This window comes from Halictus rubicundus, chromosome 13, assembly GCF_050948215.1.
Source record: "Halictus rubicundus isolate RS-2024b chromosome 13, iyHalRubi1_principal, whole genome shotgun sequence".
Classification (NCBI taxonomy): domain Eukaryota; kingdom Metazoa; phylum Arthropoda; class Insecta; order Hymenoptera; family Halictidae; genus Halictus; species Halictus rubicundus.
The window spans coordinates 2,670,507-2,692,439 of NC_135161.1; the positions used below are offsets into that span (position 1 = coordinate 2,670,507).

A 21,933-nucleotide genomic window follows, 5' to 3' on the forward strand; every position below is an offset into this window, starting at 1 on the left:
GGCAAAGGTAACTCCAGTATTAGATGTAAAATGTTTACATTAATAGTTGGCTGGTTATTTGATTGAATGAATGAGAGCCAAAATAAACGGGGGGGGGGATGTATGACAAACAATAATTGTCTTTGTTAAATTCACAGAACCGCGAACGGTTTGTAATTGAATGATATTTCAGCATCCTTTGTGAAATCTACGTGCTTCACTATGACCGAGCAAACGCGTAGAACTGAAATATTAGTGTGCTTTGTTGAGCCGTATATCAGCCGATTGATTTTAGCGTGTTATCGCCAGTAATGGTTATGCCAAGTACATACTTAATTAACAGAATCATGAAAAACTCTTCAAAAACCGAAAACTCAATTTTCGATGATATCAATCAAATTATCTTGTAACATAGAAATAACGTCTACGGTACTTTTACTCTTCCATATTCGCAATAATTTTTGAGATATGCACACGATACGTTTATATATGCGTCTGTTTATTACATTTGCATAGAAAACTAAACTCGTGCCAAAATTATATGTAAAATGAAGCATACAAGGGAAGTTGTCAAACTCGTAAATTCAAAAAATTATGATACTTTGCACACAAATAGAGTAAGTTATACCCAATACAACCCTACTTTTTTCGGTCTACTTATCGCATTATCGGGACGAAGTCAGCCCTTGAAAAAATTGTAATATTTTCTTTTTCGTGAAATATCTCAAGAACAATAAATGATATTTAAAAAAATTTGAAACGAAAGTTGCACGGTATTATTGTATCTACCAAACTGTGTAAAAAAATTTTTTTGAGAAAACTTCCCCCCGTAAGTCGTTTTTATATATACAATACGGCCGTCTGCAAGAACAACGTGAAATTCAACAGAAATAAAGTGAAACTATATTAAATTCTTTTTAATTTTGCCGATTAGTTTTGTATTATTTTGAGGATTTTTGTTTTGTCCTTTGAAAGATTGAATAAAAGATGTGCCGCCATAGCCAGCCAGTCTAAACATTTTACAACGACTGTTCGTCAATAATTGTAACTTACAATTAGAATCAGACGTACGGGATCCTCGAGTGATATGTCCTCCGAAAAGGTGACCTTTTGAGTGTAGAGGATTGTTAGTAACAAATTCCAACTCCATCAGTGAAGCTTTCTATCGCCATATCCACAAAACAAATCGAAAATTCGACAACCACCATTCAACTTCATGTGTAGTTGAAACTCACGACACAATTATAATTTGAAGGGTCACTAGTAGTCATGTTATTGTAGAAGACATAGAGAACACGAAATCATGTTAACGTCACGAATGGAATACGAACTTGTATGAAACATATTCAACATTGACGTATTCAATCATTGTAGCATATAAATATTATTAAATTATTAAGTCTTGAAGAGATTTATGTCTCATCCTCATTACGCATCTTAAGCCATCCCTTCGAGCAAACAAGGAACGAATAATGCTACTGCTGAATGCAATAGTTTTCGTATAACATTAATCCATAAAACTTTGTAGAAAATTCATCAATTACAGTGAAATTTCTTGTGTCTTCTTATTTTAAAATCGTTAGTAAAGGTTGTAATAAACTATCAAGCCAAAGCAGAAATTACTGTTAAGAAAATAATACTATTAAGTTCCTTTAAACCAGCCATTGTTTACGTTACTTTCACATTTTGTAAGGTTAATTAACATTATTTAAAGTTAAAGGAAAAGATTAATTTTCATAATTTATAATTCCAAATACAATGTTCTTCGTCGCACAAATTAAAATCTCTTTTTAAAAGAATCTTTGAAACGGAAACAATTTATAAAGTAAATAAAATTAATAAACGAACTTATTGAACATAAATGAATAAATTTAATAACATATATACACTAATATTTTGCAACAAATTTTGTAATTTGTGCGACTTTGAACTACTAAATAAGAAAGATATCTGAAACATTTGTACAGTCTGATTCAGTACATAGATGGTTTCATATGGAAGATTTGCAAATGTTTGGAACTAATTTTAATCGGTTTGTAACGCTTAAGAAAAAAAAAACATATCGGCAGAAAAATGAACAAATGAAAAGTATTGGAAGGAATATTTCTAATCGCCTAAAAAGTTTCTACTTTTAAAAAAAAATTGCTAATATAAGATACCTAGAAAGTGTTTATATCGATTGTGCTTAGTAATAATTCTTGAAATATTCATGATAATATAAGATATGTGACAGAGCATTCTATTTAAAGAAATCAAAATGACCTTGAAATCTTCGAAATGCCTACACCCATATAAAAAATACGATGCAAGTTTATTGTTTCGTATTATTACAAATGTATATGTTTCATATTATTATAATGGAAATATTCAAGCTGGTCAAAGTTATTGGTCCACCCGGTATGTATAGAGCGTGATAAAAACGTCTAAAGTTTATGCGACTAACATAAGAACCAAGGGTTGCGATAAGATGATTGAGCTTGGTCGAGAGAACAGTACTAAACTACAAATGCAGATTACTATTGTACAAGTCAGTCACCCAACAATTTTTATCAGAAAGGGATGGTACACAAAGTATGCAGTTCGGAGTACACATTCCTTCTACGATGACGTGTTTATGAAGTATGTTTATACACGCACTCATTTTACAGTGCGATTGTACAACAGTCTATGTAGCTCTTAGTAATGTCTCTGCTTGAGTATCTTGAATTGAATTACATACATACATACATACGAATATCTACAATGTAGATTGTTGTGACGCGACGTTGAAGCTGGTTGCTTTTTTATACTCTCCTGATTACTCAAAAAATACTATATCCTTAAAGTAGACAGTCCCTCTAATAATTTTTTGCAAACTATATATATATATATATATAGATCTGGCAAATCGATTTTAATACATCATATCGGGTAGTCGATTAAGGGAGTATTGTACTGTGAGCGTTTCATAAATTCTTAAAGAATATACCTTCAGAAATTTACGTGTAAAGTCTTATACCTGAATTCCTAAGATTAACGAACTTATCATTGTTTGAGGAGCGTCGATGGTTTACAACGACGTTCGACAGAAGTTGCAAAGACAGCTCGAATTTCCCAGAGAGGAAACGAATAAAAAACGTACCTTAGGATGGCTTTTATTTTCGACTTTTGAATTTCTTTTACGCCCCCCCCCCCCAATAAAATAATTAATTAAATTATCATAAAATCGTTTTTCTCGAATATCTCCTAACTTATGGACTGCATCGAAAAATATGTTCAACAAAACTTTCCGGCTCCGTCTTCTATGTTGTATTACCTTTTTCGTAAAACAAACGATTTTCGAAAAAATTGAGAAAAATATCGGAATAAGATCAAAAAATTTTTTCTGAAATCTGAAAACTAAAGTGTGTTTCGATTATCTTCTATCAGGAAACACTAACGAAAAACGTGTATTTTTTTTTAACTTGTTGAACTTACTGCTTTTTAATCGCATATTATTTTGCAGAAAATTGCGTATGTTTTCTTTACTAGAAGTCAAAAAATGTTCAGTTCACGCTTCGAAAATTCCTCTACACGTAAATATGGTCGAAGTACCTGCTATAACTAAGCTCATCCTGATTAAGAATCTTCTTGGCTTTCAATTTCAGATTAGTAGAACAGCCGGAATCATGGACACCATGAGACGATCTTTTTTTATCAGTTTTGATCGACCATGAAGCTAATCGGTTTTTTCTTGTTTACCGAGAAAATGTTCGCTGAAACTCTGCCAGACATTAAGGAAGGAAGGAAAGGTGGGAGGGAGGGAGGGTGGGAGGGAGGCAGGCGGAGCGTATCGGAATATGAGATCAGTCGACATCCGGTTCCACGTTGCTGGACGCATAGAATGATCTGTCAATGGGAAGTGCGTTATCGCAATACGCGTGGTATGCTATCCTCTCTTCTTCATTATTCTCCCTCTTTCGGTTTGTTCTACGCGTGCATTTAATGGGACGACCTAATTTCGAGAAACCGCAATCTTACTCTCCGACAGATCACACGGGGAAATTGATCTAGAAGTTTCTATCAAATATAATATCTGTAGTTACGAGGAAAAATGCCGCATATCACACGTATACTTTGACTTTCTTTCGAGATGTTATCGTTGAAAGTTATTAACACATTACTAGACTGCAGATTTTATGCAAAAGCAGAGTTGTGCTAATTCAGTTACGTTGTAATTCAATTGCACAATTGAATTACATTGTATTTCAATTATATAGTAATTCAACTACGTCGTAACTGAATTACATAATTCAAACCTTTCAATTAATTCAATTACTAATTATTTTGAACTTTGAAGAATTTCCTCGTGCTTGTTCGTAATACGTCAAAGTGATCGTATCATTGGTTAGTGGTAAGCTAAAAACGTTCCTTTTTTCAGTTTTTTGTTATTAGATAATGTATTTCATTTTACTTACATATAATATTAATGTTTGTTTAATGAGTCTCATTACATGATTGTCGTTATTTTTTCCTTTCATATATATCGTAGCCTAGGTAACGTATAGACATGTTTCTTTTTCCTGATTTTTATATTTATGTTTGAAATTTAATAAATATGTAACGTAGAAGTTATTTCTGTTCAGATATTATAAATTTGTAAATAATAAATTCCTTCTGTTTGAAACCTTCACATGGATTTTTCAAACTCTTATTACTTACCTATTACTTTATTATTCTTTAATTTTTAAGTTTGATTTAATTACATCGTAGTTCGTAATTGATGTAAATCCATTGCAAAGTATTTTATAATTATACTCGAATTGCAATTACGAATTACCTTGTAATTTAATTGAGTGAAGGTCTGAATTGTAAAGTACAATATGATTTAACTACAATGTAATTCAATTACTTTGTAATTATAATTCCTGGAGTAATTCAATTGTAATTCTGCACAACTCTGTGCAAAAGTGGGTAGGTGCAAATTGAAAAAGTAGAAAGATTAAAAGAATTGAAGAAAAGCAACATGTGATTTTCAACATTTTAAAATTATTAGTGATTAAAATTAAATGTTTAAACTCATTTTATCTGACAAAGGCAACAAGACACGTTTCAATCAAACTGTGCACATTATTATCCAAAAACGAACAATTCGGTTATTGTTTTCTTTTTATCATGGCTACCTATTTAATCTTTAAGGTAACCGAAGACAAATTTTTCATCCAGGAGCACATAATCGTAAACAGTTTGATCGAGTTCGACTTGTACTATGAAACTGTTGTCAGAAACTGCGAAGTATTAGATTAAAATGATGTGCTGTTGATTGTAGAACGGAAACGTTTCTCACCCCCGCACTTGGAGATACGAGAGGACGAACGAGCGCGTAGGACTCCGCTGCGTGTATCCGTTTCATGCCCGTTATCAACTTTCGATGAAAGTTATCGCCCATGAAATGTACTGGCAAATCAACAATAGGCCGAAAATGAATTGGAAAAGATTACGTTAGATTCTCGATAGATCTCGCATTGAGAACAGCTACATGTCTACATTTTTCATTCCGCTTTGTTATCGACACATACTGGTAGTTTTACTCTACCAATTACTCCAACTGAATTTTACGAATCTCTTGAACCTTTATGCATACATTTCGTAATGGAAACTTTAAAATTATTATTTTAATTATTTTAATTATTACTTTAAAAATTATTCGATTGAATTATATTTAATATTCATCTCTATCGAAACGGTGAATAGAAGCATAGTCAGATAATCAAGTTTTATCGAAATTCGCAAATACTATTTTTCAAATAGTTATATTATCAATGGTTATACATTAAATAATTATTAGCACAAATATTAGTGGGCCGCATCCAGCCCACTTATGGGTTAAACACGATTTTTACTAGTTTTCTAGTTTACTTTTCGACGTGTATTTAGCGAAACGATTAACTTTACCGTACAACCCATTTTTTTCATAAATAGACAGCGAAACGTTTCGACTGCAATCCCCCCCCCCCCCCCCCCGGGGGACCTAACCCAGACCTAACCTCTTTGGCAACTCCAAGAAAAATTAAAATACTTAACCTAACTGACGTTTGTATAGTCATTTTGAACGAATTTTGCCTAAGTCTGGGTTAGGTTTGGGGAGGGAGAGGGGGGAAGTTCGGGACCCAGGGGAAATTTAGTCAGTTGAAAAAGGTAGAATTTGTCACTCCAACAGTTTTCCACGAATATCTCACAAACCAAGGTCTTCCGGCTGTAATATGTATAGGAAAAAGTTGTTCAGAATGATGACCTTAGTTATATATTTCAAGGTCATTAAAATGGCTCGGCTAGGTCGTGCTATAGGTTAGAAAACAGACTATGTGCAGTAGCATCGGTTTTTTGTAGATGTCTCACAAACAGAGCTCGTCCGGTGATAACACGTAGAGGAAAAAGTTGTTCAGAATTATGCCCCCAACAACGTATTTCAAGGTCATTGAAATTTGTGAGGAATCCCTTATTGTAAATAGTTACCGATTTATGTATTCAATAGATATAACAAGCGAATACAATATTTAAATACATTTCGAATTCGGTCAAGAATAAATTACAAAGTGATAATGTATTTACCATTCGAATATTTTTTTGAAATGCTTTCTGTCGATCACTGTACGCATCATATTTTATGAAGCACCTATGATGACGGGACTGAAAAACGTAAACCATGCTCGTTGTGTCATAGAGCGACACATCGGGTGGCAAAATTTCTGTATGTATTGTGTACGTGCGTCTTGATGTTTATTTTGACATACCTTTCTATTTGTGCAATAAAAATGACTTATATGCTTCACATTTTACTAAAATATGTAGGAGTTCTAATATTTATTTCAAATATTGCTTCAACGCTCTGTGCTTTGTAATATTGATAAGAGATTATGCACATTTTTGTAGTTACTGTATTCCATGCGTTTGATCGTTGATTTTTATAAACAATCATGTCCGAAACATTTTTTTATATTTTTCGAAGAGAACCGCTGTCATTATATGTAGATTGACTTTCAGTTTATATGTTGATGAATAAGTATGCGATACATATGATCGTGTCTGCATGAAAACTGTGTTTGAATAAGTAAGCTTCAAATAATCTTTTGTGTAGAGTTTATACGGAGTAAAATCTAAAATTAGAAGTATTGTCTCATTAACTCCCGAGGTATTATAAAAGAAGCATTAAAAAACTTATTCCTGGAATTGTTAACAAAATTACTCTTCTCACAAGGAAAATGAGACAAGTATTTCACGCTACCCTAATACATTTTTGTGTAATCGTAGCGGGTGGTTCAAAGTGCGAATGTCACGAAGGGTTAATGGCACGTAACGCCTGTATATCAGAGAAGGATAGGTTCACGTGGCAGAGAGGCGTATCGACGGTGAAACAGAGATTTCTTTATCGGAGCATACAAGATACCCTACTTCGTCGAAACGAAACAAAACAAAACGAAACGAAACGAGGATTTCACGTGTGTCTCCTATGTCTCGTCAACGTTGACGTCTCTTTCTCAGTAAGCCTTGTGCCGCCTTGTGTCGCCTTGTGTTTCCTTCCTGTTTTTCCTTCTTCCCTTTTCTCTTGGTCTTTGATCAGTTTGACAATCTGCGCACGGCCGGCACGAAATTTTCTGTTTACTTTACTTGCGGAGCCTTCGCTCAGGAAACTTAATCATCGTGCACATGGTAATCAATACGAAACAGGTTGTTTTAGTCACCGCGTACTAAAACTGTCTAGTTTGCATTGCCACATAAGAATAACAAGATTGTACTCATTAACCGCAGTTAACTGCGGAGTTTAATTTTAAAAATTCCTCACGGCGCGGAATTAAAATCAAGCAATGACGAATATACACGTCGAACGCAGGTCAAATGCCTCTATAATAAATTTTACGAAAAAAGTAAAGCAGAATGAGAAAGAATTATATTTTTATTCGATAAGAAATTAACAATTCATTAACGTTAACCGCACCGTAATAGAGTTTTCGATTGACTTATATACACGTCGAACACAGTTAACTGGTTAAACCTTTAAGCGAACTAGGGTGAGGGACCCAATTACTGTGGGGGGTGCCAATTATTGTGCCTATATTAATTATTAGACTGCGGATCTTTATGCAAAATAAAATTGTTATACATCAATTGCAATCTATAAGCGCTAAGTAAACATTTATTTTGCTCATTAATAATTTTTATATGTTAAAAATGGTATAATGACACTGTTAAACTCTTTTAATCTTTTTACTGTTTTGAATTACACCTTCTCATTTTTGTCATAAATGCATAAAATTCGCAGTCGATTAATTATACTTACTTTTAAAGCATAATGGATATTAAAAGAGAGATATATAACATATAAATTACTAATAGCACAGTATTCGGGGGGGGGGGGGCACAGTAATTAAGGCACAGTATTCGGGGAGGGGGCACAGTAATTAAGGCACAGTGACTAATCTTTGAAGAGTATAAGCACACAGTAACTAACACGGGTACTTATATTCAAAGAAGGGTTTGTTTTATAAGAAAATTTATATAAAAAACGGAAGCTTTGAAATATAACTTTATATTCTTGAGAAAGGTTTGTTTAGAGAAAAAGAAGCTTTTGCTAGAGGAAATTTCGGAAGACCCGTTGCAGGACACAGTAATTGGGTCTCTCACCCTATTAGGGCTAATTTGGCCTCACTCCAATTTATGCCAATAACTATTTCATGTGCAACTCTTAATAATATATCTGTTTGTGGATTTGAGCGAAGCTCTATTTACCATTTCGATAGAGATGAATATTCAGCATAATCTAATTGAATCATTGCATCATTACTAAGGAACATTTTAAAGGTCCAGTTAAGAGTTAAATTTTGCACGATTTTTAATATAGATGCGCACAAATGAATACAATTATCCAATAGTGTCTGGTGCGTAATATACACTCGTGGCGGAATGTATATTGACACCTTTTCAAGCGGAATAACTTTTTTAAAATTGGTCCGAATGACTTGAATCTTTTTTAGATGTTAGACCGACTAGTTTGCTAGAGAAAGACTAAACAAATGTTTTTTTTTTAGATTACAATTGGTTGGAATGCTAAATAAATTAAAAAATAATGTTTTTTCAACTTTTTCATCTGATCTTATGACGATAATTTAAAAAATGCGCTTCGTAGATTTCGATAACTTATATGCATACTGAAAATTTTATAAAAATCGGTCAATGTTGCAATGCGCTACAAACGTTTCAAAATGATCACATAAGGGCGAAATTCCCTGGCAAGGTCGAAAATTTGCGACTTTCACCCTTAAACTCTCATTTTGATACGTTCGTAGCTCATTGCAACGTTGACCGATTTCGATGAAATTTTCAGTGTGCATGTAAGTTACCGAAATCAACAAAACGAATTTTTTAAATTATCGTTATAGGCCCAGATAAAAAAGTTGAAAAATCATCATTTCTTCATTTTTTTATCATTCCAACCAATTGCAATCTAAAAAAATGTTTGTTTAGTGATTCTCTAGCAAACTAGTTGGTCTAACATCTAAAAAAGATTCAAGTCATTTGGACCAATTTTAAAAAAGTTATTCCGCTTGAAAAGGTGACCACATACTTTTGAGCGGCAGTGTATGTTTCAAAATTAACAGTTTCGGAAATATTGAATTTGAAATACTTGATATTAGTGCAAAGATTTGATTTTATTGTCATTATCGAAGTTCTATGATGAAACGTGCACAGTGAAATAAATACTTGACTTTTCGAACAAAAGTAGATATATTTATTACAGCCAATATGTATTCAGAAATTAAACAAGATAGAGTCGGGGACAAAATTAAGTGGACACCCTGTGAAAACTAATAACTTTTTAAAATTGGACTAACGACCTTTTTTCTTAGATGTTAGAATAGACAAAAGAAGTTTGTTATTGTACAGTGTGGCCAGGATGCCTCAAATTAGATCAATATATGAGAAACCATCTACGTAGTGCTAAAGTTATTAATACCCATACAAGGTGGCCCTTAAGTCACTTTCCCATTTAAAAGATGAATAACTTTTCCTTAAATGTATGTTTTGAAATATTTGTTTCAGAGTTTTAAACTCTTCCTTTGGAAATTTATTACGGAAGAATTCACAACAGAGCAAAAACAATTAAATTGTATTTTTAAAATCAGTATTCCGTTATTCTAACGCAGGGAGCATACATTGGCTATTATAACGTTAGAAATCTACCGAGAAAAGGTGGGGATATTTGAACGACCAAGCGTACGTTAGTAACCCTCGAATAGGGAAGAAATTCAGGCCAGAAATTGGAACCAGAAACATTGAAACGCTTGCGAAAAAGAAAATGGAGCTCACCTACGCGACGTTATTTTCCGCTCCTGAATTAAAAATATAATTCCATTTCACGTACCTTGGACCATAATAAAAATAAATACAAATGATTAAAAAATAAAAAAGTTATTCATCTTTTAAATGGGAAAGTGACTTACGGGCCACCCTGTATATAGAAAATTTCATTTTTAAACTTGCTTTTGTCCGTCAGTATATGGAAGCCTTAAAATAAAGTTGTCTACGGATACGTTGCGTCGATACTAGACGTGGCAAGCAATCTGAGAGTGTCATTGCAACAGGAAGGGCCGCGCTTCCAGCGATAATTCGTGCCAATCCTGATAACGAGACAACGACGTAGACGATTTCATCGGGCTACTGGAAAAAGTCAGTCGCACGTGGGTATCCACGTAATATGTTATATCTGGGTAATCGTTACGTAGATAGGGATCAATGCCAAATGCCAGGAACGTGAGATGCTGTAATTTATCATTAACGCCTACGTCCAGAACCGGGCCGAATCATTAACCCAAAGCGCAGAGAACTGTGCCATTCCCACTACTCCTACCGTGTAATTTTGAAGCGCAGTCTTCTCTGCTCGCTTCTCTCCGCTGCCAGTGATGCTGATTGTCAGGGCAATCATGGATCGATCGGGCGCGACGTCGCGTCGTCAATATTTTACATTAGATTTTACATTATCGACGAGTTCAATTAGTTTTCTTCTTTTTTCGGGCAAAGACAAGAACAGTGTCTTTGCTCGCAGTGATCGATTTTATCGATTTTTCTACAAAGTAGGACAAAAATCACTATGACTCGGAAACTTAATTTATTTTACTACTTTAAAGACACATTTTCAGTTTTTTAAACAGTTCGGAGCATGTCAAGTTCGGTAGAAGAAAGGCATGAAACATTTTCAGTAATTGCAATTTTTTAGTTGAAATCAGATTAAATCGAAAAATATTTGTCAGTTATACATATTAGACATCACTAAGTAAAATTATATAATAAATTATTTAATTTTCCACTTAACCGTTAATGAATCCAATTATATAATAATTTTCAACTTCTAAAATAATTTCTTTTTATTTTCATCCAATTTTTTATACTTATCGACCACTATATGGCGACTTCTGTTTTTGTTTTCGTATGTGTGAATCTTTCACAGAACATGGTCGTTGACAATTTCCCAGTCTCGACAGTTTTAACTATTTCTATTTTTACGTTTCCACATTTTCTATATTTCTACATGCTTATTGAATTTTATTTCTATAGATCAATTTTAACATTTAAGATTCAAAAGAATCATTAATGAATCCCTAGATGTGACAACTTTTTATTTCAGTTTTCGTGATTTGTTATTAAAACGTTTTATAACGTGTTCTACTGCTGCAGGATTGAAACTAGTGATGAATTAATTTCAGAAGCTTATTTTCAACAATATAGATTATATGTGAAACTTACAATATGGGTATTGTTATCAAAAGTACTAATATATTGCGCAGAAAAGAGGATTATTTACGAAATGTATTCGCCAAGAATACATACGCAACTGAACCAACTCAGCTTGTTTAAAGAAGGATATGAGCGTAACTATTTTTTTTTTGTATTGCATTTTATATAGATAGGCTGGACTCGAACTACATTTTAATAAAATTGTAATTTCAATTGATTTTTTATTTATTCGTTAATTTTCCCTATAGTAATATATAGTATAGTATAGTTTATTCTGTCCTGAGCTTTTATGCAAAGATAATTATATTTTTAACACAGTACAGTTTTTTGTAATAAAATGTTTACAAAACAGTGAAATTTTTTTCTTAACATTTTTTTCATTTTATGAATAAATAACGGCAATTTTTAGTTGTACCTATTTTTAGACCCCATCCCCATAACAATGTGTACCGGTAAAACCGCTGCAAGACATAAAATCACACTTTCTATAAACTGTAAAATTCGCAATAACAATGCTTTTCGAAGCACTATTTTGTTACAGTAGATATTTAGACCAAAGTATTCTTCACCGAATTCAACTTCTCTTCATTATTACCATCATAACTCATAAACAAAGCATTGTCAGAAAATTTAATCTGCGTCATTTGAGAAGGCGTAAAATTATATCAAATATATGTAAATTACACGAAGTGATACATCGTTGCGTTAGAAAGCTCGACTTTTTATATTTTTCAACGGAAATAGCAAGTGGATGTTTGTTCGAAAAGTTACGACCCTGGAAGCTCTTTTCGTCTACTAAAAAATTTTTCGCGGAATTGATGCTGTATCCGTAGGGCTACTAGTGGGCAGAATTTCTAGGAAATATCGCGTGAGTAATTTTACGAGTTTTTTTCTCAATTTCATTGTATACACTCGAGGTGTTTTTTTTTCAATTCCTGAACTGCGTGGAAAATTAGAAATTTTTGCTGAAGAAAGAATTTTAAAATAATTTGATAACAGTAGATGATATCGCAAAAAATTGTCGCTGCAACAAGTGGTGAGTGTAAAAACACACAACTCACTTAAAAAATTTAGAAAGCTGTCTTAAATTAAAATTCATTTTCCGTGCGACAAAATTGGTAAAACGATGCGACAAATCAATGCTATGAATGTTTATAAAGGATCTCTAGGAATTATGGAAAACCGACTGTTTCTATTAATAACTTCATAACATAATCAAGTTATTAAATCTTCTCATTTCTCGAGTTCCAGGTAACATGCGAATGTTTCGCCAACCGCGATGAATTCACAATGAAGGATAGCGATTCCAGCGTTACCGTCACATGCCCTCGTAAACCCATCTGATTATTCGGAGTCCACGCATAAACCTATATCAAAACTGCTTCAATATAAGACCGAGCGTAGGAGGACATTCACAACTCTGTCGTCCGAAATGTCGAGAAACGTGGGTGAAACGTGCGATGACAAGAAGAAGAACAATATCGATACCGAATTGAGATCCTGTGGAATTTTTACAATTCCTTGAAAGATACAGCATCCTTATTCGATTGTATGTAAATTTCAGTGTAGATATGTAACATGCCGCTATAGCAGTCAGAAAATTATTCAAAATCATAATATAGGTAAAAGACCCAGTTACTGTGGGGTTACCAATTACTATGCATATATTAACTATACTTTAAAGCATAATGCATATTAAAACAGAGATATTGAATATTTTTCATTAAAATCTGTTAATACATATATGTTACATACCTCTTTTTTAATATCCAGTATGCTTTAAAAATAAGTAGAATTAATATAGGCATAGTAATTGGTACCCCCACAGTAATTGGGCCCCTTACCCTAGTTTTACGATCGTCACATTGAAAATGTGTCACTCAGTTCAGTCAATGTTACCTAATTATAATTGAATTTTGTGTTAACATGGATAACACGCGAATTCTAATTTAAAATTATTTGAAATTCATAGTGCAAATATTTTAGTGAAGAAAAAATTTTATTCGATTCAACTAATAAAGATATAACAATAGATCAAGATTAAATCTTTCTCTTTAACAATAAGTGTCCGAATATAAATGTGCTTCTTATGAAGCATCATTTTTGAAATTTATTTAATACTTTGCAGTCATCAAAGGCATCTTTGTCGTTCGATATATTCGTGAAACCGTATTTTCGGAAATTGAAAAGAAGTTTTTTCTTAAAATTCAAACAATTTTTTCATTTGTCTTCACCATTTTATCGACTATCGTTGTTTCTCATTTATTTTAGCTGTGACGATATTCACACTCATACTGCGCAAAAATCTTTTAAAATAACTAAGTTTAGTGTGTTGGTTTGATATTGTTGGGTTGTTTGTATCGATTGAGTGTAGTATAAATGAGTTTGAACAGAGTGTAGAGTGAGTGTGAAGTGTGAGAGTTGGCAGCGCTGAGAATATAGGTTAGATATTGTGTCACTTACATTATTGTTATTAAACTAGTTATAAACAGACTTGTGTGTTTCATAAATATTGAACTCATCTCCAATAGATGTGTGTTACGATATAATAGAATCTTCAATAACATGTCTGTTCTTTTAAAAATTCGCGAGCTTTGCTTCATTTCGGGATAGTTACGATAAAGGAACTCTTAATACAGTTATTCGATGCATCACTATAATCTCCACAGCTGGTATTACTGCTTGCAGTTTTCATAATTTACCGTACCAACAACAAACATACTTCTTTTGCAGACATCCTCCAAATTGGATTTACATTTGTTAAAAAAATATTTGTTATATAACACGAATAAATTTAAATTGTGTAACAACCGTTTTCTATTCTATAATTTATATTTTCTGTTCATTAAATAAATCGAGTATCAACATACACTGCTGGCCAAAATTATAAGTTCATTTCCTTTTTAGATCGTTTATTGTCGTAGTTATAACTGTTGTTCTTCCTTTTGCAAAGTTACGTAAAAATACATGAAAAATAAAGATAAGAAAGACAAATTTTTGTAATATTCGCAGAATCAATGAATTATTAGTGCTTTTACGAAAGTTGCTGTTAGTAAGAAACCATGTATTTATAAACTAAGTTTAATGCAAATTATTTCAAACAATTCCTCCATAACGGTTAAAGAACTAGAACGTTTCAGCTCGGACAATTAGAAGAATTTTAAAGAAACGTTCAATGATTAAGCATTTAACAATTAGAAAATTAATATGTTTGAAAAAATACATAAAATTCGTCGTCTTGAATTTGCTATCCATGGTAGTGCGAGTGTTTAAACATGACTTAGAAATCACTGCATGTTCTCCGGATATAAATCCCATTGAAAACCTATGGGGAATACTCGTTGAACGAATATGTACATCGAAACAATAAGCAATGTTTTACAACCCAGGAATTACAAGCTGCTAAAGCGTAGGAAGAAATTGATCAACAATTGATAGAAGTATTTGTAAGCAATACGAAAATAAGAATTTTTCAGCTAATTCATCCTAATGGATTAGCCACTGATTATTAAAAGCAATTTTCACCGTAAATAATTTATAAATAACTGGTTCTTTCTTAAATATCTAAACGTACAGTTTTGTGAATGCTACAATCAACAATTTTCTTAAATTGCAATGGATCTGCAAATATTGCAAAATTTTTTCCATCAATTTATTTGTCATGTGTTTTTACTTAATTCTGCCGACAATAAACGAGTCAAAAGAGAAGTGAACTTTTGGTGATCACTGTGCTGTAAGGTTCGACCATGGTCAAGCAGAGCGATTGAATCCTATTGCAGTGATCAACTCGACTTGGAATCATCAGTTATCATTTATCATCGCCGTGGCATGTTTTAAAACTGATTGTGAGAAAAAAAAGGTCAATGCTTGAAGAAAATCGGTGACGTGTACTGGCAACGCTGCAGCTCGCAGCGATCTCAAAAGGTCGCTTGATGCAGCGCAGCGGTACCAGAAAGGGCCATGACGTCATGTCCGCGACTCGTTTGGACCCGCTGGCGCGGCGTCCTAATATAAAGATGCAATCCGTTAGTGTCGTGAAAAAGAAGAAATGAAAAAACGCCCTCGTAAACTCTTATCTGGCCGCGAACTGATAGACGTTCATTAAGAGAGTTGACCGGCCGGTCGTCAAGCGGCGTGCTCTTAACATCATTTCGCATTGTTTCGATAAAGTTTCTTATCACCTCGTTACTGCACCGTCTCTTCTCCTGGTAACCTCGTTTAGCTTTTATGCAATCGCATTTCAAAGTGTGTTGCATTTTAATTAGCAAGACAATTCTGTGTCCCCAATGTATTCTACCTCGAATTTTTATAATTTTTACGTAAATTGCTTTGGTAACCGTACGTTCTGCATCTGCATCCAGTGTTTGTGTGCAACGTCGCTTTTAGTTGTTTCACCGAAAGAACGAACGATCATAACGGTTTAGTATAAAATATATTAAAAATTTACAAATTAAATTTATTAATTATTGTGTGTAATAATGTGCATGTCATTACCATTCCTCAGATGTTCAACTGAATCGAGTGTAAAAATTATATTTCAAATAAATATAAAAATAATAATGGATTATTTCCATTACTTTATTACTTTTGTTTTAAAAATAACATCATTTCATTTCGTGTTGAAATCAAATAAATAATTTTCAGATGAGTTTTTTTATTCGAGCTAATTTGTTCAAATAAAACTGTTTTATCTATGTGTTTTATCTATGACTTAATTAGAATTTCTAGACACAACGCATCGGCAGTTACACTTTAAATCTTTTCGCTCAGAACAGTTTGTCAAAAGAAATATATTTGAAATATTCTTGGCAGAAACTATTTAACAAATGATTTATTCAAGTACGAAATACAAAATTAATACAATACGAAAATATATCATTTAATATCCATATCCACACTTCATAATTATTTACTCCTTCAAATGAATCATGAGACATATTATTTAAATATTTATTATATCAAATGTGTCTGATTCGATTAAACAAATTCTGATTTCTTACGATTAACATTTTTAATTATTTGCGATTTATGTTATTATAAAATATGTAGAAGCTAGGTCTCCTCCTAAGACAAGTCATCTGAATAATTCCTACACCTTCGAAGTTATTTGATTTCGAAAAGAGACAAACCTTTTTCGTAGGTGAACGTGCTTGGAAGGTTTAGAGGTTTAATAGCCATAGGCAATTAAGTTCGTGAACAGGAAAGTAAATAATTCTTGGTTTTATTAACGGAATAAATTAAAACAATTTTGAATGTGTAAACTTTTGTTAAGATGCTTGAGAGTGTATTCGCTTTTTCTGGGACCAAAATATTAATTTCTTTTTTCGAAATATTTTCCAAATATTTTGAATATTACAGAAATTGTCAAAGTTGACGTTAGAATATAAGAAAGCATTATTACCATAACGAGATTGTAAAAATCTAGTTCCTAGAATATATCGTCTTATAAATTTCTTTGAATCCGTGGATTTGGACATTAGTTGTTAAACATTTAAGGAAACTGTACCATAGAGTAGATAGGACTCGCTAAATGATGAAGAAAAGACGTGACAAACGCGAATCGCGAATCGCAACGTTAGCATTTTTAAAATTATAAAGAATTTTTTGTTTCGGTTGAAACTATGTACCACCACTTTATCACTTTTTTCCTTTTCTGGTTTAGGAAAGTTACTGTTAGTTAGTTAAGGAAAACATAATGCACTTTTCAACAATGAATGAAATAAACGAATTACGTCCGAAAATATGGTAATAAGTAGTTAGTAAGTAATTAGGTAAGGCAATTCATTTATAACATTTCAATTTATTTTCAATTTATAACATTGAAAATATTGATTTTTCGACCTATAGTTATTAGGAACTTCTTAGAATTTAACGAGCACTAGATATCCTAAAAGTTATAAACACATTTTCATTACACTGTATAATCGGCATAACTGCTGGTTTGGTGATTTATTCGTTCAGATGCTTTTTGACATGTGATTAAATGGACCTAAACTTCGTGCTAAATGTTCAAAGATTTTCAAAAAGAACAAGATTTCCAAAAACTTGAAGAAATTCAAATAGAAGACATTCGAGATGAAGGAGAAATTTCTTTAGAAATCAGAAATTGTCCATTAAACAATAGTAAGAATATTATGTTAGTACTATGATTATTTATAAAAATTGCCGAAAACTGGAAATATATTTTTTTTTTAGATGTGGGTATAATAAGTAGCCTGGGGATCTTTATGCATTTATGGCTCTAGAAAATTTTCAAAAAATGCTAGAATGCCATATTCGACAGAATTTAGTACAATTTTGATATACTTCAGGTCTACAAAGGCTACTACCACTGAAAATAATATTTTATTTGGTTCCCCCTTAAAATTCCTCTAGAAAAATTGCAAACTGCATAAACTTCCGCAGTCTAATAATAAGTATCAAAGACAGTACCGGGCACGTTTGCCTCAATTGAGGCAAAGCCATCCCCGCCATAACACCTACTGTCCCCTTTCAGTAAGCGCCGTTACCGTGGGGCAACGAAGATGCGAGACTAAGGTGCGCACTGCACGAAAGAGAGGATGGTGGGGGAGGCAAGCGTTTGAGGGGCCACATCCGTCCCCAGCATTTATCTACGTCAGGGATGGGCATTTTTGTCTCGATTGAGACAAGACCGGCCCACCATAGTGCCCACTATCCTCTTCCACTGAGGGTCTTTACCGTGGGGCAACGAAGATACGAGACACCAGCGAACGCGACGAAGGTACGTGCTGCACGAAAGTGAGGATGGTGGGGGAAGCAAGCGTTAGAGGGGCCCCAACCGTTCCCTGCATTGATCTAAGAGCTGTTAAATAATCGTTGTCGACGAGTCGTTAGCGACTTTATTGAGGGAAGACGAAGAACAACTCTAGACTCTAAAGCGGAGCTTAAAGAACCGATAAAATAACCAAAATTATCAGCTAATATCTATTTCGATTGCGTTCCTATTACGGTTCTTGTATCGGTTCCATAAGAATAATTTTTTTGGTTCTGTATATCGGTTTTTAAATTGTTACAAAGTCAATCCTCGCATCGATTTTTCTGTAATAGAGAAAGATTTATGTATATTGTTGATTTTTAAGGAAGCATTGAAATAAACAACCTTCTTAGACTTTTAGCAATAGTATTCGAAGACTGTAAAAACGTCCCTGTTCCAACTATATGCATTTGTTTTCTCGTTGTCTCCACTCGTTGTTAGCGGTTTCCAAACACATCTGTACAACAAATTCGGGGTACAGAAAAGTGAACTAAATTTCTCAAACAGCACGAAATAAATCGATACTGTTCTAATTTATAATAATTTGAGTTATCAACTACATATACAGGGTGCCCCAAAAATGTTGTACTTCCTTGAAAGGTATGATTTCTGAGGTCATTTCAATTAACTTTTTCTTTTGCAAAAATGCTCTCCGCTACTTTGTTCGGGAGTTATTAACGAAAAACAAGGACTAATTAGAGCGCGGCTACAGCAGACGGATTCCGGCTCGGCGATATGTCCCGCTTAGCGTGACGTTGGCTTTGGCCAATGTGTTATTTTTTTTTTTTGGTTTGAAAAAACATGTGTTGTCACGATTCCGGTCCTTTTGCTGATCGAAAACAAAAAAAAAATGAGGAAGTATATTAATCAGTATGAATGTGACTATGGTCTGAACCGAAATAAACGAAAAATCTTGATTATTTACAAAATGGTATTTTATACTCAAATTACTGATTTTTTCCTTTTTCCACATTTAGTAAGTTATAAAAATAGGGAAGAAACGAGGGATTTAAAAAATTTTTATTTGTGCGATCACAGGGTTTGTGCTGGGGACCCTCTTCAAATTTTAAGTCGATTATTCAAGTAGAGCTCGAGATATCGTGGCAACGGTTTCGAAAAAAGTAGTTTCGAGAAAAAAGCGTTTAAATGCTTATAACTACGTTAATTTTGCGGATTCAAACAAATCCTCTCGCACACACATTCTACCACACGTATGCTTAAAGAAAATGCAACAAAAGAAATCGATCTTTTGAAAATAAAAAACCAGAATATCCTTAATGTCAGTCACATTGAGTGACCTTGAATTATTCTAATCGCTAAAACGTGTTGCCCACGGTTTAGGAAGTAGCGTTTCATGTTATTTGTACATTACAAATATATTTCCCATTGAAACGATTAAGAAGATAACAATAATCGCGATTCGTTTGACAAGAAAAAACAGGATTATTCATCGAGGACTATCATTCTGGATTCACGTCACGTCACGTCACATCGCGTCGCGTCGCGTCATCTCGTGTCGGCAAGGGGCTGGATCGAGTTGCGAAAGAACGGATTCGCGGTAGTTCGGTACGGTACGGGAACACCGAGTGCGGGCGGACTTCGTGGGAGTCCGCTGGTAATTCTCTCTCGTCCGGGCTGCTGTTCGTCTTCCTCCGCATTTGGACATGTTCTGATTCTGGTCGGTGACGCCATGGAACTGTCTTTTTTTTTATTCTTCTGTCGACTCACGTGTACGTTATCGCAGAATGATTGTATTAAGAACACGGAGAAAAGAAATATGAACTTGGTATCCTCGTCAACTGTTCGAATGGTCCTCGCAGGGATCGCGTCACGCCAACCCGATCGGTTGCGTTTGGTTACACACTTAACTCAGACCGATTTTTTCTCCAACTAAGTAACGTAGTAAAACCCTAATCATTCCAGCAGTTCGGATAATCGAGTATATATATATATATATATATATATATATATATATATATATATATATATATATATATAAGTACACCTCCGCTCAAAAGTGTGCGGACACTTAGGCTGAAGTTCCGAAAATCGGTCAAACCGGATTGAGCTCAAATTTGACACATAGCCTCATTTTGCATTAAAACCGCGTTTCCCAAAAGTATTTTTGGCAACCCGAAACAATTTTTTAATTATATTAGTATCAATTTCTACCTTACCGACATCACAATTTTTACCCTTTTTTCTACCTTTTTTCTTTACTTTACTTTAGTACTTATGTCTGCACGAAACGAATATGACACCTTCGAAGGGTTTAATTATCCTTGGCAAAGAAGTATGTATTGTGAATTTTTGTATACTCTGTAACATGTATATACATTATAATGCAATTAAAAAATTTACGTGTCCACGTTATCGTGTCAATTATAAAAGGCATGGGATTGTTAAAATGTATAACGTTGAAATATTTCATGATAAATATTACCATGACTTCGTGCAATGTACTTCCTTGTTTTAATACAGATAACATACATAGTTAATTTTAGCAAGATGAAGTACAGCTTTCTTCGGAGATTTTAACTCGTGTGATCATAACTAAAATAGCTCTAATGTTTGAAACTAGTTAAACACGGCTGACATACTATGATGTTGAAATTGACTCACAGCAATAAAAGAAATTTGCCTGTGTTTCTCGTTAACGCTTTTACGACGGGATTGCGTCAGTAACACAAGATTATTTCCACGTTCGTGTCGTCCTACACTTTTTACAGATGGTAACACATGAGCCTATCATTAAGATTATATGAAATTATATGCGACTAATCATGAAATATTTTCTATATTTAGTTTTCAAAACTAAAATTACCGATGTTGGAGAGTTTACATAAATTTAATTTAATCTTTTTTACATTGACTCTAATTGTTACTCGAGTTCACAAAATGCATATAAATTGATCACTACGATTATAACTACACGAAAGTACTATAGTTCATCAAATTTAAATGATGCTTACTTCGGACATCATATTTTTTGTCATTCGGTTAAAAAATTTAGGACTATACACTTTATATAATTAATATGAATACTCTCTGTATGCCTTTAGCGTCCTGCGAAACATTAAAATGCCTATTGTCAGCTTAACCTACTTTTCCTATTCCAAATTATTATTTGTCATTTCTCCATTAAACTACTTTCTTCTCAAGATTATCCTTCAGAAATAGAAAGAAATCTAATCAAACTTGTGTTTATGCTTCTGCAAACCTAATAATTTCGTGAGGCACTTAAATTAATAATACATCAACAAGAACTTGTTAAAAGTAATCTAGAGTACCTATATGTTGTACCTATATGATACTTTGGTTTGTATCCTCGGTACGTCAGGTTATACTACGAAATGTCATCCACTCTAAGACATTTTAAGATTCTTCCCAGAGTCAATGAAAAAAAATGGATTGCCTCATACATATATATC

The 21,933-nt window shown here is 33.3% G+C and overlaps 1 protein-coding gene across 1 annotated transcript in view; it reads right to left on the reverse strand.

Moving 5' to 3' along the window:
- The window catches only part of LOC143360356 (uncharacterized), a 141,467-nt gene that overhangs the window by 54,976 nt on the left and 64,558 nt on the right, over positions 1 to 21,933 (reverse strand). The window lies entirely within an intron of this gene.